This window comes from Tamandua tetradactyla, chromosome 1 (genome assembly GCF_023851605.1).
Source record: "Tamandua tetradactyla isolate mTamTet1 chromosome 1, mTamTet1.pri, whole genome shotgun sequence".
Lineage (NCBI taxonomy): Eukaryota > Metazoa > Chordata > Mammalia > Pilosa > Myrmecophagidae > Tamandua > Tamandua tetradactyla.
In genome coordinates this window covers 116,423,899-116,442,840 of record NC_135327.1, presented here as the reverse complement: position 1 = coordinate 116,442,840, position 18,942 = coordinate 116,423,899, and the positions used below count along the sequence as shown (strand labels likewise).

The 18,942-nt window shown below is 38.6% G+C and overlaps 1 protein-coding gene across 1 annotated transcript in view; it reads left to right on the top strand.

Moving 5' to 3' along the window:
• Positions 1–18,942, top strand: part of NXPH1 (neurexophilin 1) — a 313,863-nt gene that overhangs the window by 57,481 nt on the left and 237,440 nt on the right. The window lies entirely within an intron of this gene.

Sequence of the window (18,942 nt, the reverse complement as noted above, 5' to 3'; positions counted from 1 at the left end):
ACTTGGGAATGGATTTATTCCCTTTCAGATTATATTCCATGGATCAAAGTTCAGCAATGATATTTTCTCTCTGTCATCCCATGTTATATTTAGATTTAGAGACCATCCCTTAAGCAGCTTACAAAATATGTAAGCTTCTGACCAAAGGAAGAGAAGACAGGCAAGGTAATAGCATGAAGTACATTTGTGGGGGATTCCAACTCTAAAATTTTGGTGAAATAAATGACAACCTGCCAGTTCACTCCCCACAGTGCCTTGTTTTTGAAAAATCTCAGAAGTTCCTGTGAGAGGAACTTCTGATTTCTCATTGCCTTTCTTTGCCCCACAGAAAGATTTCACAAAGAACTTCCCTGTTCTCCCAGTTTTGGGAGGTCACAGAGTGTTTCGGGAGGTAGGTAGGGATGGAGGTGAGACTCCTTAAAGGTATAGTATTTTGGATAAGTGGGGGAGGGGACTCAACAGACTTCGCTTCCCATTTGGCAAACTTTTTAATGGTTTAACCATATAATTAAAAATACAACAAAATATTTCCAACTTCAGGCTAATGTATTTCAAAGGACACAGCAGAGGCAGAGAACAAAAGAGGCCATAACTGCAAATTATTTTCCTGAAGAGAACATTTGGATTCAGGTATTGATTAAGCCCCTCTGTGAAAATGAGAGGAAACTGGGATTGATAAGCTCAAATCAATGTCATAAGAACAAGAATAGCAGCTTCCAGAACTATTAACATCATTGAGTTAAACATCATTGGTGTTTATCTGGCATTAACTCTGGTGATGAAGGGATGGTTTCAACCTATCTCTTCTGGCCTCACTACTTGGAATTAATTGCCTTGGAAAAGAGCTGCTCTTTAGATATTTAAAATACACATATTTGATGGGCTCTGAGGTGTCCCCATAAATACCACTTTTTTTTCACCTGAGTTTGAACCAGTTGAGAGGTGTCAGAAAGATGAATCCAAATGTCATCTTTGTTTTCTGAAAAACAAGCTACTTGCTTCCCTCATTCTGACGATAGAATTAGGCAGGATTCCTACCATCTACAGGTAGCAAAATGGCATTGTGCCATTCTTAATATGGTGACAATGACCCAGTAGGACAAGGATGAACAGAGCAGTATGTGTGTTTCTTCAGGAAAGAGAAAGAAAGGAAGCAGGGTTCTGATGCCCAGTTTCACCTTCAAACTCCATCATTGAATTCAGATGTTCCTTCTTCTGAAGGAGAAGAAAATTTGACCCGTTAAGCTCGTGTGTACTCCCTTGCTTGGAAGGAATAACCCAGAAGGAAATAGCTTCTCCAAATTCATCCTGTGCTGTTCCACTCTTATTCTCAATGCCCTGGCTTTACTATCTTTCTTTCATTTCCTGACATACATCAATATCTTGCCTCTCTTTTTGGCGCAGTTACTTCTACCTGGGAAGGTCTTTCAGTCCTTCTTGATCTGGTTAATTCTTCAGGTCTCAGGTTAAAATACAATTTCTGTTTGTTTTGTTTTTCATTTTTGCATGATTACTGCATTGTTTTTATTTCCATTTATTCAGTGCTACCATGCAACTACCCTTAATTGAAAACTGCTCATGTGCTAGGGTGAATTTGGCTTGGATGCTCATAGGATGTTCCCTTTCCCCCTCAGTGCTCCATATGGGACCCGCTGAATGGTGGGTGTCCTTCCCAGATGGAAAAGGACCCTTCTTCATTTCATAGTGTTGAGTATTTATGACATCACCAGAATTAACAAGATCAAGAAGGATTGTTCCAGTGCCAGTAAATTTTGGGGTCACAGTACAAGACATGACACCACTAACACCATAAGAGAAGAGAAAGGAAGTGAAATGTATTAAGTGTGTGTGATGTGCTAGGGACTGCACTTGGGTGCATTTTAGTCTTTTTTTTCACATTTAGTGCCTCCAGCACCCATGGAGGTCTGACTGGGGATCATTGTTGTGTGAATGGAACCATTGCCATATTGGAATAGTTGATTAATTCCTGAGTCCCTGTGTTGTGCAGAATGGACATTCTCTCAGCTAAGAGTGGCCTCTATAAAAGGAGTCATCTTTCAAATATCAGGAGCCCCCAGTTTGGAAGAAAAGCTCAAGATTTCTGCTCTGGGGTTCCAATCTGCTAAACACCTAGATCGGTGGCTTATTATTGTTACGACTGCCTGTGGAAAAGACCTGCCTCTACATACTTGTAATTCCCTCAGCTGGACACAACCTCTGCCTGTAAGTTCAGATCTGCTGTAGGTTCAGAGATCAGTTTATTGGTTGGATTGGGAGAATTTCTCTGCATCTTAATAGCTTTAATCATGTCTTGATCTGACAACTTGGTCAGTGTAATTTAGTCCTTGATTTGGCTAAGCCCAATTCCTTCTTATTCCCTTGAGCCTGTGCTTTGGTTCCTCCAGCACGCAAGTCCTGTTGTGTCTTCATTGGTAAACCCAGAGACCGTCATATCCCTGAAGCCCAGCTTCAGAGGGTTCCTCTTAGGCATTCTACTGACTTAATCTTGCTCTTTGGAACATCTCACTCAAGGCAAATGCTTGATTTGGGCATTCAAATTCCATATTTCTCCAAACAAAATACTCAGATATTTTTCTATTAATAAAAATAGCTTTTATGAATACTATTTAGAGAGAAATTAACCAACTCACTCTGATAATACTTTTGATTAAGATTAAATAAATAACTGAATAAAGCAAGAGAAACTAAAAGAATCCACATGAAGGTATTTTAATTATCACAGAATTTGTTGCCCTAATTCCTCAACTCACTCATTTCAAAGTCAGCAGAATGAGTTGAAGTGGTGAAGAGGGCAAGGGGAACTGTGTTTGTAGTCCCAGATACACAAATTGCTTTTCCAATAGATTTAATTTAGCTATTGCAGTTTGTAGTCAAATATTCTACTTGGTACTTCATAGAAAAGGTCCTATTTTTTATTTTCTCTCAACCTTCTCTGAGTGGAGAATGTGGAAGTGATGATTCATTTTGTGTAGGAACTCACTTAAAACTGGGGATGTCTTTGGTTTCTCTGAAGTAGATCAGTTCCACCATCTGTGGGAACATTTTGACTACCACTGTTTACTAATATAAAAATCCGTGTTATAAAATGTGAGAATCACTGTTTTCTATGTATGCTGTCAATAGTATCTTAATGACAATAAATATTTAAGGGAGAAAGGAGGGGAAGTGTTTAACTTATTCTAAAGCTCGACATCCCAAGCTATATAATTTAATCACAACAGCCCCACCCTCTAATTCTTTGACATTTTACCAAATACATTTCATGAATAAATATTAGTCAAGCACTTTTTGTAGTTTGTGATTAAATATTAACAGGGTTATTACACAATGCAGAGGAATGTTTCACAGATTGTGTCTATGAATGTAAATAAGTCTATAGACAATTGACAGAAGTTTGTGACACCTGCTTTAGGTATTATTTATTATTAGAAAAACATTTTTTTTTTTTGCTAATGCTTTTTCCTCATCAGTGTAGCTTTTGGTTTATTATCACCTGAAAGGATGATTTTACTAGGGCAATAAACAATAAAAAAATTCTGTAATTTGTCTTAATAGGCTTGAATGGGATTCTACTTGCTTTGGACACTTCCAGCCAGGCATAATTTATCCCCATTTTTGGCTGTGAAACAGAGTGGATCTTCTTAGCTGAGTCCCTGACAGATGGTTTCAGTGTTTTCAGGACTCCATTTCCAATCATTTTGCCCATATTGCAAAATTGGCCTTGAAAAAGGGTAAAGAGTTGTTATGCCACATTAACATCCCTTCAGAATTGCTTGCTGTGAAGGGCATGAAGAAATGAAGGAAATCAGGAGAGTAATGCTCAAAAAATATGCTACTAGAAGTTAGAAATGTTAGCAACATATGGATGATCCCGGATTACATCACAATCTCTATTTGATTTTCATTGTAAATTCCAAAGACATGTTAAATGCAATAGTAAAAGCACAAATATTCAGTTACCGTGGCTCATAAGCCATTCCAACCATAATGTGGAAAGTTAGAAAGGGCTATAATTTAGGCTGGCTTCCTGTCATCTTAAATCCTACTGCTAGTTACCACCACTGACTATTAGAGAACAGGGATTCTTATGGTCCCTTTCAAGTCTTGCTGTTGGCTCATAATGAAAGCACTCAAATATCTACATTCATTATCAAGAAACATGAATTGATCACATTCAGCTTGCCAAATTTTCATTTTCTTTTGCAGCTTCAGCTGACTGACTTCTTCATCTAAAGTGCTGTCCTTTTCTTTTTGTCGCCTTTTAGTTTATGATCAAAATCAATGAGGACTGAAGCTTTCCACAGCCATCTATAAAATGCAATTACTGTATACAACACACAGTAAAACTCCTGTGGTGTATATTTTGAGACATAATTTATGCCACTTACCTCCAGAGAGGTATCGATCTTCTTCTGTGAATGTTTTACAAAAGGGTCTCTTGAGTGCAAGCCAAGGAAATATGTGGCTATTGGGGCTGATCTATAATTTGATTAATAATGACCAGTCTCCTGAACTTGTCTCCTTACTGCACTTTTGTTGTGATCTGACCTGAGAGTTTGGATTTTTTCTTTTACTATTCTCTTCAGAGGCAGTTACTCTTATGTTTTGATGTACTAATCTTATTACTTGCCTTATTTGTGATATAGCTCTCATCAAAGTTGGCAGCACTGTAAGGGTATGCATACAAAATTTGGAGTCAGAAGTCCTTAGTTTTGACTTCCAACTCTGCCGCTTAATAGCTGCGTGACCTTGGGTATGTTGCTTACCTCCCTGAATCTCAGTATTAAGATTGGTGGGATGGAACCAATAATCTACTTCATGGACAATAATTTGTCAGGATCAAATGAGGTATTTAGTTTACCTATTCAACAAAAATTTATCAACCAGGCATTTTGACAGGTGTTGGGGGACATGATGCTGAATAAGACAGAAGAATCCCTGCCTTCATGGAGCTTACACAATCAATGGGTATGTAAATAGACTCCAGATAGCTTAATATGTTATACTTATGGAAAGTGTCATCATTTTTGTTGTTGTTATATAATCATTGTTTTTGTCGTGCCTGGCAGTAGAAAGCAAAATAATGCTGATGCGGTTCCTGACAGTCAGTCCCATTGGTGGAAGGAGCAGTTAGAGCTAATGACATGGAAATTGTTCTGAAGCTGCACAATGAGCCTTCTTAATGCTCTAAAGCTTAGCATTTACCAGTTTATCCCCTTAAGTTTGGCTGGAAGCTCTATTTATTGATTATTTCCCTTATAGCCATAGTGTTCTAAGTGAAAGAGACAGAAAGAAAAGTAAGGGAAGGCCTTTCCTTTATACTCTTCTAAAGTGTAATCTATCAGAGTCAATGAGCATGGGAAGTTCATTTTCAAAGAACAGATCTTCCTATTTCAACCATAATCCCTCAGGATCTGAACTTGGATCACTATATGATAAATAATCTCCCTTCCTCTCAACTGTTCTTGTGAAAGAGGCCAAATTTGTGATTAAGGGGTTTTGGCTCTTTGGACTAGAAGGTTTTAGTCACTTACTATAATAAATCCTATGTTATAGGATCTTCTGCTCCCCAAATAATGTGGGGGTGACAATCCACTTGGAGGGATATTGCCTTCTAAAGTTTCTCCATGACTCATGGAAATAAATATGTTTTAAATCACTTGCAATTTTAATTTCACCATTTTAGCTATTTAAATACTGCTGGATGAAAGGTATGGTTCAAATCCAGTATTTTGCTGGTACTGAAAATGGCAGCAGATAAGTAATGAAGTAGATTATTTTGTGTTTTGATGATGCTGTTTCCTGAACCTCATACTGTCTTGAAATATTTGTCTGTACCGTATGAAGAGAGAATACTTTGTCCTGATAGAATAAGGGAACAGCTCAGGATAATTTACCTTGAACAGGCATCTGGAGAGTAGTATAAACTTCATTGCTATATGACTGCAATATATTTTTTCTGCCTTGACTTGGAATAAGTGTCCACCTTTAGGTTTAGAGGAAAATTAATTGCCCACCAAGGTCAGCAATAATTAAATGCTCATGTATATGCAATTGGAGAGATTATACAGTCGAAGAATCATTCCAGGGGAGTCAAGGACCATATTTTGGATTAAGTGTAAGAGTCTGGAAGAAGCTACTTCTAGTTGGATGACATACTTGTATGTGTATGAAAATGAGCTGGATGAGACCCACAGAATGAGACATTCCTTCCCATTTTTGTTTGCTCAAATATAAGTGAGAAACCAAAAGTAAAATGAGGAAACACTTAGAGAGAAATTAATTGATTTTAAAACCATTTTTTTATGAGGAAAAGCCATACCTATATATTCTACATTTTTTACTGTCTCGGAATATCTTAAGTTCTTACTGAGGATTAAATGGTCAGCAGGCTCACAAGGAGATGCTTTTCGTCAAACTTTTGTTTTTTAATTCCTTTCTTCAGTTTTCACAGGAGAATGATTTTTTTAGGCAATAAGTTTAACTTCTTTAGGTGATATCTGTTTTTGCAGGGGAGATGCAGCTAACATTCACTGACTACATAGAATGTGTTAAAACCTATGATAAGCACTTTTACATATATTATTTAAATTTCCTCTCTTTATACGAACCAGCAGAGTAGGTATTATTATTTCATTTCTAAGGGAGCTTGGATTTAAACTTATTTGTTGTGCAACCTTGTTTGACTCTATGAACTTGTGTTTCTAACTTGTGAAGTGAGGCTAACAATACTTTTCTCATAGTTAATGATTTAATGTATGTAGAGTGAAGATTGCAGAATAAAGATTTCAGAAAATGGTGCTTTTATTATTTTAAACATTTTCATTATTATGATAAGTGTATTTTTATCCTACCTTTACTCAAATGCAGGAATTGTCTGAATGATGTATTTTTGTGCCAACCAATTGGTTATAATAACCTAACAGAGTTATCTTGAGCTTAAATCACTGACTTAATTGTTTTTTGCTGTAGGCAAATACAATTTAATGGATAGGTTCACATATGAGATGTAACTGATTTAGTGGTCCAGGTTTTATAAGCACGTGGTAATACTTTGTGATGGTAGAGTCAGAGTGACCTGGATTCAAATCCCAGGGCCATGTTTTCATTGTGTTCACATTAAAGCTGTTTCCTTGGTTAAGTTCATACTTTCATTTCCTCATCTATAAAATGGGGATAATATAGATTGCTGTGAAGTTAAAATAGAAGTTTCAATAAAACACTGTTATACAGTGGATGAGGAATGCCAAAGCTGGTTTTCCATAGGTTGAATTTATAGAGGAAATGATCAAAAACTAATTCTGCAACTTTTAACTTCTTTCACACTCTGAAAATATGAAAGTGACTAGGGAGAAGGAAGGGGAATCCAGATCTGTGAAGAAATGTATTTGGAGAGCAGTATGGTATTTTGGGGTCTGCACTCCCTTTTCCCACGATAGAGAGGTGAGTGTCACCTCTTTTGTCCCCAGCCTTCATGAGGGAAATTTCCATGGGACATTTGGAGAACCTGCAAGGTACTCTTTCCAACTGGGAGAAGACCCAGAGGACTGGGGCTTATATCTGCATGAGGAAGCTAAAGAAGATCCATGGAGCAGCGTAGATTCCCACCCCTGGAATTTATGGACAAGGTTTGTAGGAATGTTTCTGGTGAATCCCAGGAGAGAGAGATGCTCTGGGTGGTTATGGTCTCTTCAGTAGGACCTCCTGATGGGACAGAGTGACGCTGTGGCAAGAACCTATAGGCTGAATACCAGATTTCTAAGGCTGAGGAAGGATTAGGTGGAGAGTGAAGAACCCACTGGAGAGCCAACTTTGAAACCCTGCTAGACTACATGAAAACCTTTACAACAGTACCAGTTCATGTCGTCACCCCTTTTCTTTCCTCCCCCAACAAGAGCCCTTCCTCCAGCTTTGGTAGAAGAGTGGTGGGGGGTGGGTGTGCTGGTTTGAAAGGAAGTATGCCCCCTAAGAAAAGCCATGTTTTAATATAAATCCCATTTCTTAAAGGTAGAATAATCCCTATTCAATACTGTATATTTGAAAGTGTAATGAGGTCATCTCCCTGGTTGATGTGATTTAGTTAAGAATGGTTGTTAAACTGGATTAGAGGATGACATGTCTCCACCCATTTGAGTGGGTCTTGATTAGTTTCTGAAGTCCTATAAAAGAGGAAACATTTTGGAGAATGAGAGATTCAGAGAGAGCAACACTACAAAGCAGTGAGTCCACCAGTCAGCGACCTTTGAAGATGAAGAAGGAAGACGCCTCCCGGGGAACTTCATGAAATAAGAAGCCAGGAGACAAAGCTAGCAGATGATGCCGTGTTCGCCATGTGCCCTTCCAGCTAGAGAGAAGCCCTGACTGTGTTCGCCATGTGCCTTCTCACTTGAGAGAGAAACCCTGAACTTCATCGGCCTTCTTGAACCAAGGTATCTTTCCCTAGATGCCTTTGATTGGACATTTCTTTAGACTTGTTTTAATTGGGACATTTTCTCGGCCTTAGAACTGTAAACTAGCAACTCATTAAAATCCCCTTTTTAAAAGCCATTCCGTTTCCAGTATATTGCATTCCAGCAGCTAGCAAACTAGAACAGTGGGGAACACGGCAGGAAGATCCAGAAGCCAGACATGCCCTTCTTTTCCACTGTTGTCTTCCTGACTGAGAAAGCCAAGAGAGGAAGAGGGGAGAGGGTTTTTTTGTTTGTTTGTTTTTTAATTGTATAATATAACATATATATAAAGCAAAAAAAAAAAAAAAAAGAAAAAACGATAGTTTTCAAAGCACTCTTCAACAAGTAGTTACAGGACAGATCCCAAAGTTTGTCATGGGCTACTATACCATCATCTCAGATTTTTCCTTCTAGTTGCTCCAGGATATAGGAGGCTAAAAGGAATAAAACATTTTTTCATCATCACAATTGACATTTTTTTCTTTTTTATGAAAATAAAATATATTAAAAAGCAATAAATTTCAGAGCACAGCATGACAGCTATAGAACAGATTTCAGAGTTTGATATGGGTTACAATTCCACAGTTTTTAAGTTTTTGCTTCTAGCTGCTCTAAGATACTGAAAACTAAAAGAAATATTATGTAATGATTCAACAATCATATTTGTTTGTTAAACCCTACCTTCTCTGTATAATTCCACCATCACCTTTGATCTTGCTATCCCACTCTTTAGGGGTGTTTGGGCTATGGCCATTCTAACTTTTTGATGTTGGAAGTCTGTCACTAATATGGATTAGGGAGATGGAACTATCTGATGTTCTGGAGAAGCTGGGCCCTCTAGGTTTCAGGAATTATCTGGGCCAGAGACCCATCTGGAGGTTGTAGGTTTCTGGAAAGTTACCCAAGTGCATGAAACCTTTGTAGAATCTCATATATTGCTCTAGATGTTCTTTAGGATTGGCTGGAATGGTTTTGGTTGGGATTTGGCAAGTTATGATAGGTAGCACTGTCTAACTGAAGCTTGCGTAAGAGTGAAATCCATAATAGCCTCTTGACTCCATTTGAACTCTCTCAGCCACTGATACTTTATTAGTTATGCTTATTTCCCCCCTTTTGGTCAAGATAGAATTGTTGATCCCACAGTGCCAGGACTGGATTCATCCCTGGGAGTCATTTCCCATGCTACCAGGGAGACGTTCATACCTGGATGTCATGTCCCATGTAGGGGGAAGGGCAATGAATTCACTTGCAGAGTTGGGCTTAGAGAGAGTATGGCCACATCTGAGCAACAAAAGAGGTCCTCCAGAAGTAACTCTTAGGCATACATATAGGTAGGCTAAGCTTCTCTACTTCCTTTATAAGAATAAGCCTCAAGATCAAGGGCTTGGCCTATTGATTTGGATATCTCAATGTTTGACACAGTATCAGGGGATTCCCTGAAGGTAAAGTTTAATAGTTCCATATTTTCTCTCCCATCCCTCAAAGGACTTTACCAATACTTTTAGATTATCTGCTTGGTATATTCTAGGATGCATCTAGGCATTACATTAAGCTATATAGGATTAAAGGCCCTCATTCTTATTCTGGGCTCCCTGTGTTTCAGTTGTTCAAATGAGCTATCCAGACAGGTTGAGTCACATTATGTGCTACAGAAAATTCAGGTTCTGGACAAAATAAAGCTTTCTTCCTTTGGTCTCAAAGAGTAGGTGCGGTTCTAAAATATAGACAGTGTCTTCCTTACTCCTGTGCTCTGAATTACCTTAATCCCGACTTGATTGGCTTCATTCTTATCTCTAAATACCAAGTTATGAGAGGAGAGGTTTTAGCAATAGATCTAATCAAAGTTTTGATGACAATGAATTGGACATTCTAATTTCTGAATTGAGGCTGTGTTTGTGGTGTAAAGCAATTGTATTTGCAATTTGAAATAACCTGACAGTGAGCAGAGAAGCGTGTGGACCTGCTCAATTTGGAGCCACTGATTACGTTTTCAAGGTTCAGTGGGAGACAAAAGAGCACTGAGGTTTGAATACCCCACAAGTGGTCCTCAAATGTGGTCACCATATTAGGAACACCTGTATCACCCAGAAACTTGTTAGAAATGCAACTTCTCGGGCCCCACCCCAGACCTACTGATTCAGAAACTCTGGATACTGGGTCTCAGTAATCTCAAGCCTCCAGGAGATGCTAAAATGTAGAACTCTGGTCCTAAAACAATGTATGACAGCAGCATAAAATGAAAGTAATTCCCCCTCACATGCTCTGACACATCTATATTTAGACTACCGCCTTCCATAACAAGTATAAAGGAGATACATAACCAACAAATGGTCCAACCCATTTCCTTACAGCAGCAGTATTACAACTGACATCTTCTCTTCTGTAAGTCTGAGATAATCATTGTGCTCTGCTTACTTTATGAGGATATTGTATCAAATGAGCTAATGTATGTGAAAGTGCTTTCAAAACCATGGAGCACTCTACATTTGCAAGTTGTTATTATTACAAGTACCTTATTTACATGGACAGCAACTTCATTTCCAAAATGCTATCCCTCGGGTTTGCTGATCACTTAACTTTCATTATCACACCTGCCAACTAGTTCCCACCACTAACCAATTAGAAATCAAGCAGAAAAGCCAAATCAGAGGGGAAAATTGGTCAAATCATGGCTAACCGCTTTAATTTTTAGTGAGAAAAAATGGAGTTGATGGATTTTATCAAAGCTGAAATTGCATATTTAGAATAACTTAATGACTCCCAATTTATCAATCCCTCTGTGGGTCCCCCGCCCCCATCCCCAATTTTCAAAAATATCTCTGTTCATCGTGTAGACACAGTCTTGGGTGAGGTTAATAAAATTTGCAAACCAGAAGGAATTTAAGGATAAAATTGGCTAGCCGTTTTTGAATATCCATTTGTAGAAAATCCTTTTTATATTGAAAATAGTCTGTCATTTTTCTCATTCTTATTAGAACATCTTTTTTTCAGTTTTACTGGAGAATTACAGCACAATGGGATTATGCCTTGATAGACACTGATAATTGTGCCTTATGGACTTCAGTATCCCAGCAGTCAATGAACACAGTATTTTGAGGGGCTGTTATGTGCAAGACCCTGGGGGAAGATATCAAATGTGGTACTTGCTCCAAGTTGTTTTCAGAGCTTAATTAGAGGAACAAGATTTAGACGCAGGAGAAGGAAATGTGTTTTCAGTCAAAAGCATGATGTGGACAAAGGATTCTGTTAGAAATGGGTAGATAATATCTGGGCATGGGTGGATTCACTGAGAATTTGGGATTTCAGCTCTGATCAAATGGATGTTTTGAGTTACGTGTAAGCGAATTTAGTGTTAGTAGTTGGCATTTCAGCAGTGAGGGCTTGGGAATATTTAGCTCAGAGTAAATGGATTCTACATAGTGTAAACCTCATGTCAGTCTAGATGAGATGAAGCAGTAATACTACTGGGAACTCCCCACTACCCATGCCTGGGAGATGATTAAGGAAGTGTCTTTGAGTTGTGCCAGTTAACGATTTTTTTTTTCTGTTCTTAACACCAAGCAAGAAGAGACCGTTCTTACCAAATGGACCTAAAATCCCCCCCCATAACCACTACAAAGGAGAGCAAGTTGTCTGAGCATAAGGATGTTTCTTCCAGCTGAGACAGTTCAGACATAATACGTGGGAGACCCCAGCCTTGGCAGCCTTACACAGCCACTCCGGGGGTTCATAGCAAACAGCCAGCAGTCCAAGACTGTGTTTTCATCAAGTGCCTAAGCAAAACCAATACTTGGTAATAAGAACCATAATGCAAACCGTAGAGAGCCCAGCTGAACAACAGCTAGGTTCGAAGATTAGGAAGAATGAGACTTGGATTTCCCTTAAGTTGCTTGCAGTTTGGTTAACTACTGAACTGCCAGACAATTAGTGCAAAGATATGGGTATGAGTGAGTGGACACAACATCTTTCCAGGGCCTCTCTGTTTCCACAGAGATGCTCCTAAGTTCTGTGGTCAGTACCAGTGTCTGGTGGGAATCCCGTTAAGTCAGAACAGCAAAGCTGGGCTCCCTATACCATTGGGTGAGGGACAAGACCCCACCAGTCTTCAAATAGCAATTGCACTCATGCACACTTCTGAGTTTGGGTCATTGCAGCTGTCTGGATACGGATTCCCACTCCACCATAGACTTCATAGCAAAGTAAGGCATGTTTTTTCTGCTGCCTGGGTGTGCATGGACTTGTGAAGATGGAAAAAGGCACAGTTTGTCAAAAGCCTGGGCTTAAATACTTGCCACTTTTGCTTTCTAAATCTAAAAGTTTCTTTTCAGTAACATAAATTCCCACCTGTCTAAGTGCCCCCTATGGTAACAGCATTGGGTGAGGTATTTGAATTTCTTTATTTATGGTTTCTCTGAAAAGTGATGCTTCTTGTTCATTTGTAGAAACATATACTGATTGGGAATTTTTCAAGACTAGGTAAAGTAGGAAGAGCAGGCTAACATGATGGTTAAGAGCCTGGACTTTAAAATCAAACTGGGTGTGGATCCAGCTTGGCATTTCCTAGCTGGGTGCCCTTGGGCAGGTTTCTTAACCTGTCTGTGATTTAGAGATAGTACTTACCTTATTTGGCTGTTATGAGGATTAAATGAATTATCATGTTCTAAACATTTATAATAGTGCTTAGCTTGCGAGTATTTTTTGTTATTATTTCCAAATACAAGCTTACCCCTTTGTGAAAGGCATAGTATAGTCTACACTGCTCAGTGTTTTGCCTGCTGCTATGATATAGAATTTCCTAAAGGAACTTGTTTTAGAAAATTAGAATGGTAATAACAATGTCTATCACCATTGGAACTAGCTAAAGCGTTATCCATAATCCTCATAGAAAAATACACATTCAGTGTACTTTAATTTCTTAACCTCACCTTTCGCAGAAGCATACAATTTTCACGTAGCCTTTCTCCAGGTAGACCTCTTTATTTTCCAAATGTATGACAAGAAGTTATGTCCCTAGCTAATGGGCCCCAACCTTGTGAGTTACAGAGCCAGGATTTGAATACAAGCTTTCATAACTGTAACTCTAAGAAGCCTCCAAATACCACAATTTTCATAGGTACACGCCATGAACCAGTTATCCACAGCTCTAATCTTGAAATATCTGGTCTGTGATAATGGAAGAAGGTGTCTTATTAAATTCGTTAGTGACTTGCATATGAGTTGTGATCTTTGGCATATGTTTTGGTTTTTACTTTAGGGTTTTGAGAAACCTGTCAGCTGTCACAGATATGATTTCTGTCATCAGGCTCTTTCAAGTACTAAAGAGCTGCCATTTCTGAGTTTCATAATCTAGTGTGGCTATCAGGTCTCACCACAAAACTGAAGATAGGCTTTTCATGTGCACAATGCAAAAATGAGAAACTGTACTTTGTAACTGAATAATGAAATAGCAAATAATCAGTTACTGGAAGCTTTTAGAAGTTGTGCTTTATAAGATATGGCTATAAAACAAGGAGTCTGAGTGCCCAGAACAGTGATTTTCATACTTGGTCATGCAATCTGGGCACTCACGACCTTTGAAAATGCAGATTCCTGGGCCCACTCAAACCCTAGGAATGGGTATATCTATTAAATGGAATTATTTAAAAAATTCCATGGTGATTCCAATGAGCTACTTACTCAAATGACACATTAAAACTATCTCAAAACTCCAAGTCATATTTCAAATATTAGAATCAAAGTACTTGGGCACACTGGTAGGAATTTAGTGTAACAACTAGTACAACTCTACATCTTATAGGTAAAGAAATTAAAATTGGGGATGGCTTAGTAATTTTAGGATCACAGAGATAGAGTATCTAATATGTCATCGACAATTTTGTAGATGAAGAATGTAAGAACTAGAAGGCTTGTGTGACCAAGGCACAGTCATGGCAGCAATTTAAGATCCATCACCCCCGTTACAGAAATAAGAGAATTGTAACAGAGATGTGGTAGATTGAGTTATGTATCTCAATTTAGACAAGTTCTTACTCTTAATCCACATTCCTGTGAGTGTGAACCCATTGTACGTAGGATCCTTGAAGATGCTATTTTTAGTTAAGGTGTGGTCCCACTGAATGAGGTTGTGTTTTAGTCCAGATTGCTGGAGGTCTTTCAAAGAGAAGGAAACCAGAAGTTGGAATCACAGGAAGTCATGTGGAGGAGATGAGAAGCTGGACGTCAAAGGAACCTGAAAGGGAAAGGAGAAGACATTGCCTCTTTTGTGTGGATACGAGTCAAAATAGAGCAAGGATTGCTGGTAGCCAGTGCCAGAATGTTCTAGACTTTGGGAAGAAAGCATTGCCTTGCTGATGCCTCAATTTTGCACTTTTGGTTTCAAAACTATGTGGCAATACAATCCTGTTTAAGTGACCCAAGTGTGCTATTTGTCATAACAACTAGGCAAACTTAGCACAAGGAGCATGTTAAAGGTCCTATCCAAGAGCTGTGAACATATTGGTGGTGGGGATGAGAAGCAGAGGGATGAGGCACAAGGCCTGGATACCCATTCCATAGGCCTGTATGAATCTTCTAAAATTGTCTTGGATTATTTCACATTTAGAGAAAACGTTATTTCAAGATGGCATTTGAGGAAGTATCAATCTTAATAGTTGTGGCTGGGGAGCTGGGACAACCGAGGGAAAATGCATTTGGCTGAGGACTGGGAGAGCTGAGATTTCTTTCCCTGCTTATCACTAAATAGCTCTGTGGAATCATGAGTGGGTCACTTAAACTCTTGTAGCTTCCGTTTCCCTATTTTAGAAATTATAAGGATACTATCTTCCTGAAGTACTTTACAGGATCATTGTGAATGTAAGAAGTTAAAAAATGTATAGGAAAGTGCTTTGAAAATTATAGTGTATTGTACTTTTTAATTTTGCTATATGGGGAATCATTTACATAGATATGCCTTTTCATGAAATAAGAGAATGTTAGCAAACTTAAGTTTAATCTATTATTCAATCAGTGACTTAATATTTTCCACCAACTAAAACATATATGAATTCACTATCTGTAATTGCTCTTAATAACATCACTGATTTAATGTAATTGCCTGGTCTTTACCTAGTGTGATGGGCTATGGATTTTATCGTATTAAAATATATGTCATGGCACAAACTTAAAAAAATTATAAAAAACAAAAACACTAGTTTTTCTTTTCTGAACCATATTAACTCAGAAGGGACATTTTCACATAGGATTATCTCTAAAACTATACTTAGTCTTTTCTTTTCTTGTCTTCATTAAAAGATTACCTTAACATATACTTATAAAGGTGCTTATTATATATCAGGCACTCTTTTGCACTTAACAAATAGGATTCCATTTATTCTTCTGTATCAGTAAGGGTCCAACCAAGAGCCAGAAATGTCAAAGCAACTTGAATAGTGAAAATTTAATATAAAGAATGAGGGGGATTGGTGTAATAAGAGATGGGCTAGCAAGAAGTGAAGAGAACTCTAGAGAATACAGGAAGAGCAAGTACAGGAGCAGCCACTACACCTGAAGCTGAGATAGAGCACCCAGGAAGGGAATAAATCTAAAAGAGGGTCTTCCTACCCAGATTTTAGATTCAGGCCTCATTGGAGAAGGCATGGCCATGGCCCACTAGCTGGCAGAGGAGATGCTAGGTGCTCTGTGGTAGAATCTGCTGGAATCTTTCCTCTGAGGTGCTGGAGGAAGCAGCTCACAGAGGAGTGTTGTTCTTCAGAACTGGCTGCTGAGTTGTCTCAGGAGGTGTGGGTGAAGATGCAGGGTGTTGGGCCTTGTCTCCGCTGTGCACTGCTGCAACTGGGTACTAGAAAAGCTGTTTGTTGTAAGAACTTGAGGGTGGAAAGAGCACTCACTGCAGGAACATGTGAAATGAAGCATACTGGAAATGAGAAGAAAATAGCTTTCTTCCCCAGGGCTTGTCCAGTGCCCACTAACTGCAATGTTTACTGTCATGCCAGCTAACCAAAGAGAAATAGTTAAAGGACCCATCTCCATTTTCTCAGGCCAGGCAATTAGGGGTGAATTTGATACTACATGGCAATAAACTGAAACAGGAAAACTTCTCAATAGTTCTATAAAAAAGGCACCACTATTATCCCACTTTAGAGACAAGGAAACTGAAACCCAGAGAGGTGAAACAAATTGCTCAGGAAAGGTCACACAAGCTGTAAGTGGCAGATCCAGGATTTGAACCCTGGTATCTGGTTGTAGAGTTTACATTACTCCTCTATGTAGCCTCTTCATCTACTTTCTCACCTCTGGTGGCTTTTCAGTGTCATTTCGTGACTTTATGTGCAAGCCCCAGTACAGGCATACCTTGTTTTATTGTGCTTCTCAGATTTTGCATATTTTACAAATTGAAGGTTTGTGACAACCCTGCATTTAGCAAGTCTATTGGTGCTGTTTTTCCAACAGCATGTACTCACTTCGTGTCTCTGTGTCATGTTTTAATTAAGGTATGCATGCTTCTTTAAGACATAATGCCATTGCACACTTAATAGACTACAGTATAGCATAAACGTAACTTTTATATGCACTTGGAAACCAAAAAATTCATGTGAGTCACTGTATTGTGAGATTCGCTTTATTGTGGTGGTCTGAAACCGAGCCTGCAATATCTCCAAGGCATGCCTATATAGTCCAACTTCATTTATAAACATCATATACAATCTTAAATTTCAGCACCAAGTTTTCTTACTGCTTTTCTTTCTTAACTATTGCTCTTGCTTGATTTCCAGGTTTCTTCCATTTCTGCCAAAATCATGGATCCAAATGAAACCTCAAATCTACCTTTCCGCATTCTGTGATGTGTGAATGAGAAGATATAAGGAAACAGTCTGTGGATTGTCTCTAACATTTCTGTATGTCTCTTCTGCTAGTTCAGACCCATAAAACCTCTCACCTGACAATTAGCATAGCTGCCCCCCAGTCCTTCTGCTGCTTCTCGGCTGTCTGGTTCAGCCTGCACACCATCACTGCATTAGCCTTCAGGAGCAGCAGCCCTGAGCATGCCACCACCCTCTCGGGTAATCGCTCGTGGTCCTCAGGCACTACTCTATTAAAGCACAGCCTCTCAGTTCAGCCTGCAAAGCCCTTTACATTATGATCCTAACTAAACAGGTTTCCATCCGTAACTCTCCCTTCTTTTGCTACTGCCTAACTTGACAGTTCAGTGTTCCCCCAACTTTGTTTCTGGCTCTCATTCTTTGTTAGAGGTGTACATGTTGCCAGAACCTTTTCTGTCTAACTGCCTGTGTCCAATCCCATCCATCCTTCAAGAATCATCTCAGATGGTTCCATGAAGCTTTTACTATTTTCAAACCATCTTTTTCTCTTTTGAGGCACTGGAGTGGTGTATTTTTCTCTTATAATTTGCTTTGTAGGATCACAGCGTTGTTTTCAACTTCTGCCTTGTAATTAATCTCAAGCTTCTTGAAGGCAGGGGCCATATTTTATGAATGTTTCTCTTTTTTCTATTTGTCTGTTTGTTGATTGATCAATTGTATTCCCTGTAATCAAAGATACCAACAAAATAGGTATCTAGTCAGGCTTACAAGACCATCTAGGTTTACTTAGCATCAAAGTTATTTAGAAGGGAAGTAGATCAGAGAAAACAAGTATATGCAGAGTAGCATCACAGAGGTTTCAGCCACTCAGACACAGTTTCCAATATTTTTTAATTGTTGCTGAGTCATGTTGTAGTATCAAGATTAATAGTAAACAAAAAGAGAACAGGGTGTATCAGCACAGGGAAGTCATGGATTCTGGGATTCATCAGCTTAAATATCCTGCTAGCTACACAGCCCTGCAAGGGTAAGAATTTTTCCAAGAAAGTAATTTGCATACAGTAGGACAATAAATGTTTTTTTTAATTTAATTTTATATCATTTTCACTTCAATTTTGTATTATGCTCTCACTGAAAACAAATATTTTCCTGCTTACCAAGTGAATCCTGAGCTCTGACACTGCTGGCTCTGCCTCTTGTCTATAAATGCCTTTATTGCTTGTGTCTAATTCACAGCCTCATTCATCCCTCCAATACCTGCTTCATCTTTAAAATTTCCTAATGACCTGAACTCAGTTTCAATGCTAACAACCTGTCTGATCGCAGAAAGCTTGCCTTAGCTTCCTCTCTGGCTCTAGATTCTTACTCTTTGTCTATAATTTGCCCCAAAGAGACCTGAATGGCTAAAACAGTAATTTATGAGCAATGCTGAATAAATGTGCCTGAGTCCAGGAAGGAATAATAGAGCTCAGCTTTGCAGATTGGCTACTGGAGGTTCCTGGTAGAAGGAATATATAAGAATAGTTTTATATTAGCAAACTCTAGGAGATATATCACAGGCTATATATATTACATAATTTCTACAATACTTTTGCTAAAACTTGCACTTTTTTTGGGTCCATTAGATTTTTCCGTGTGTCTGTTATGAGATT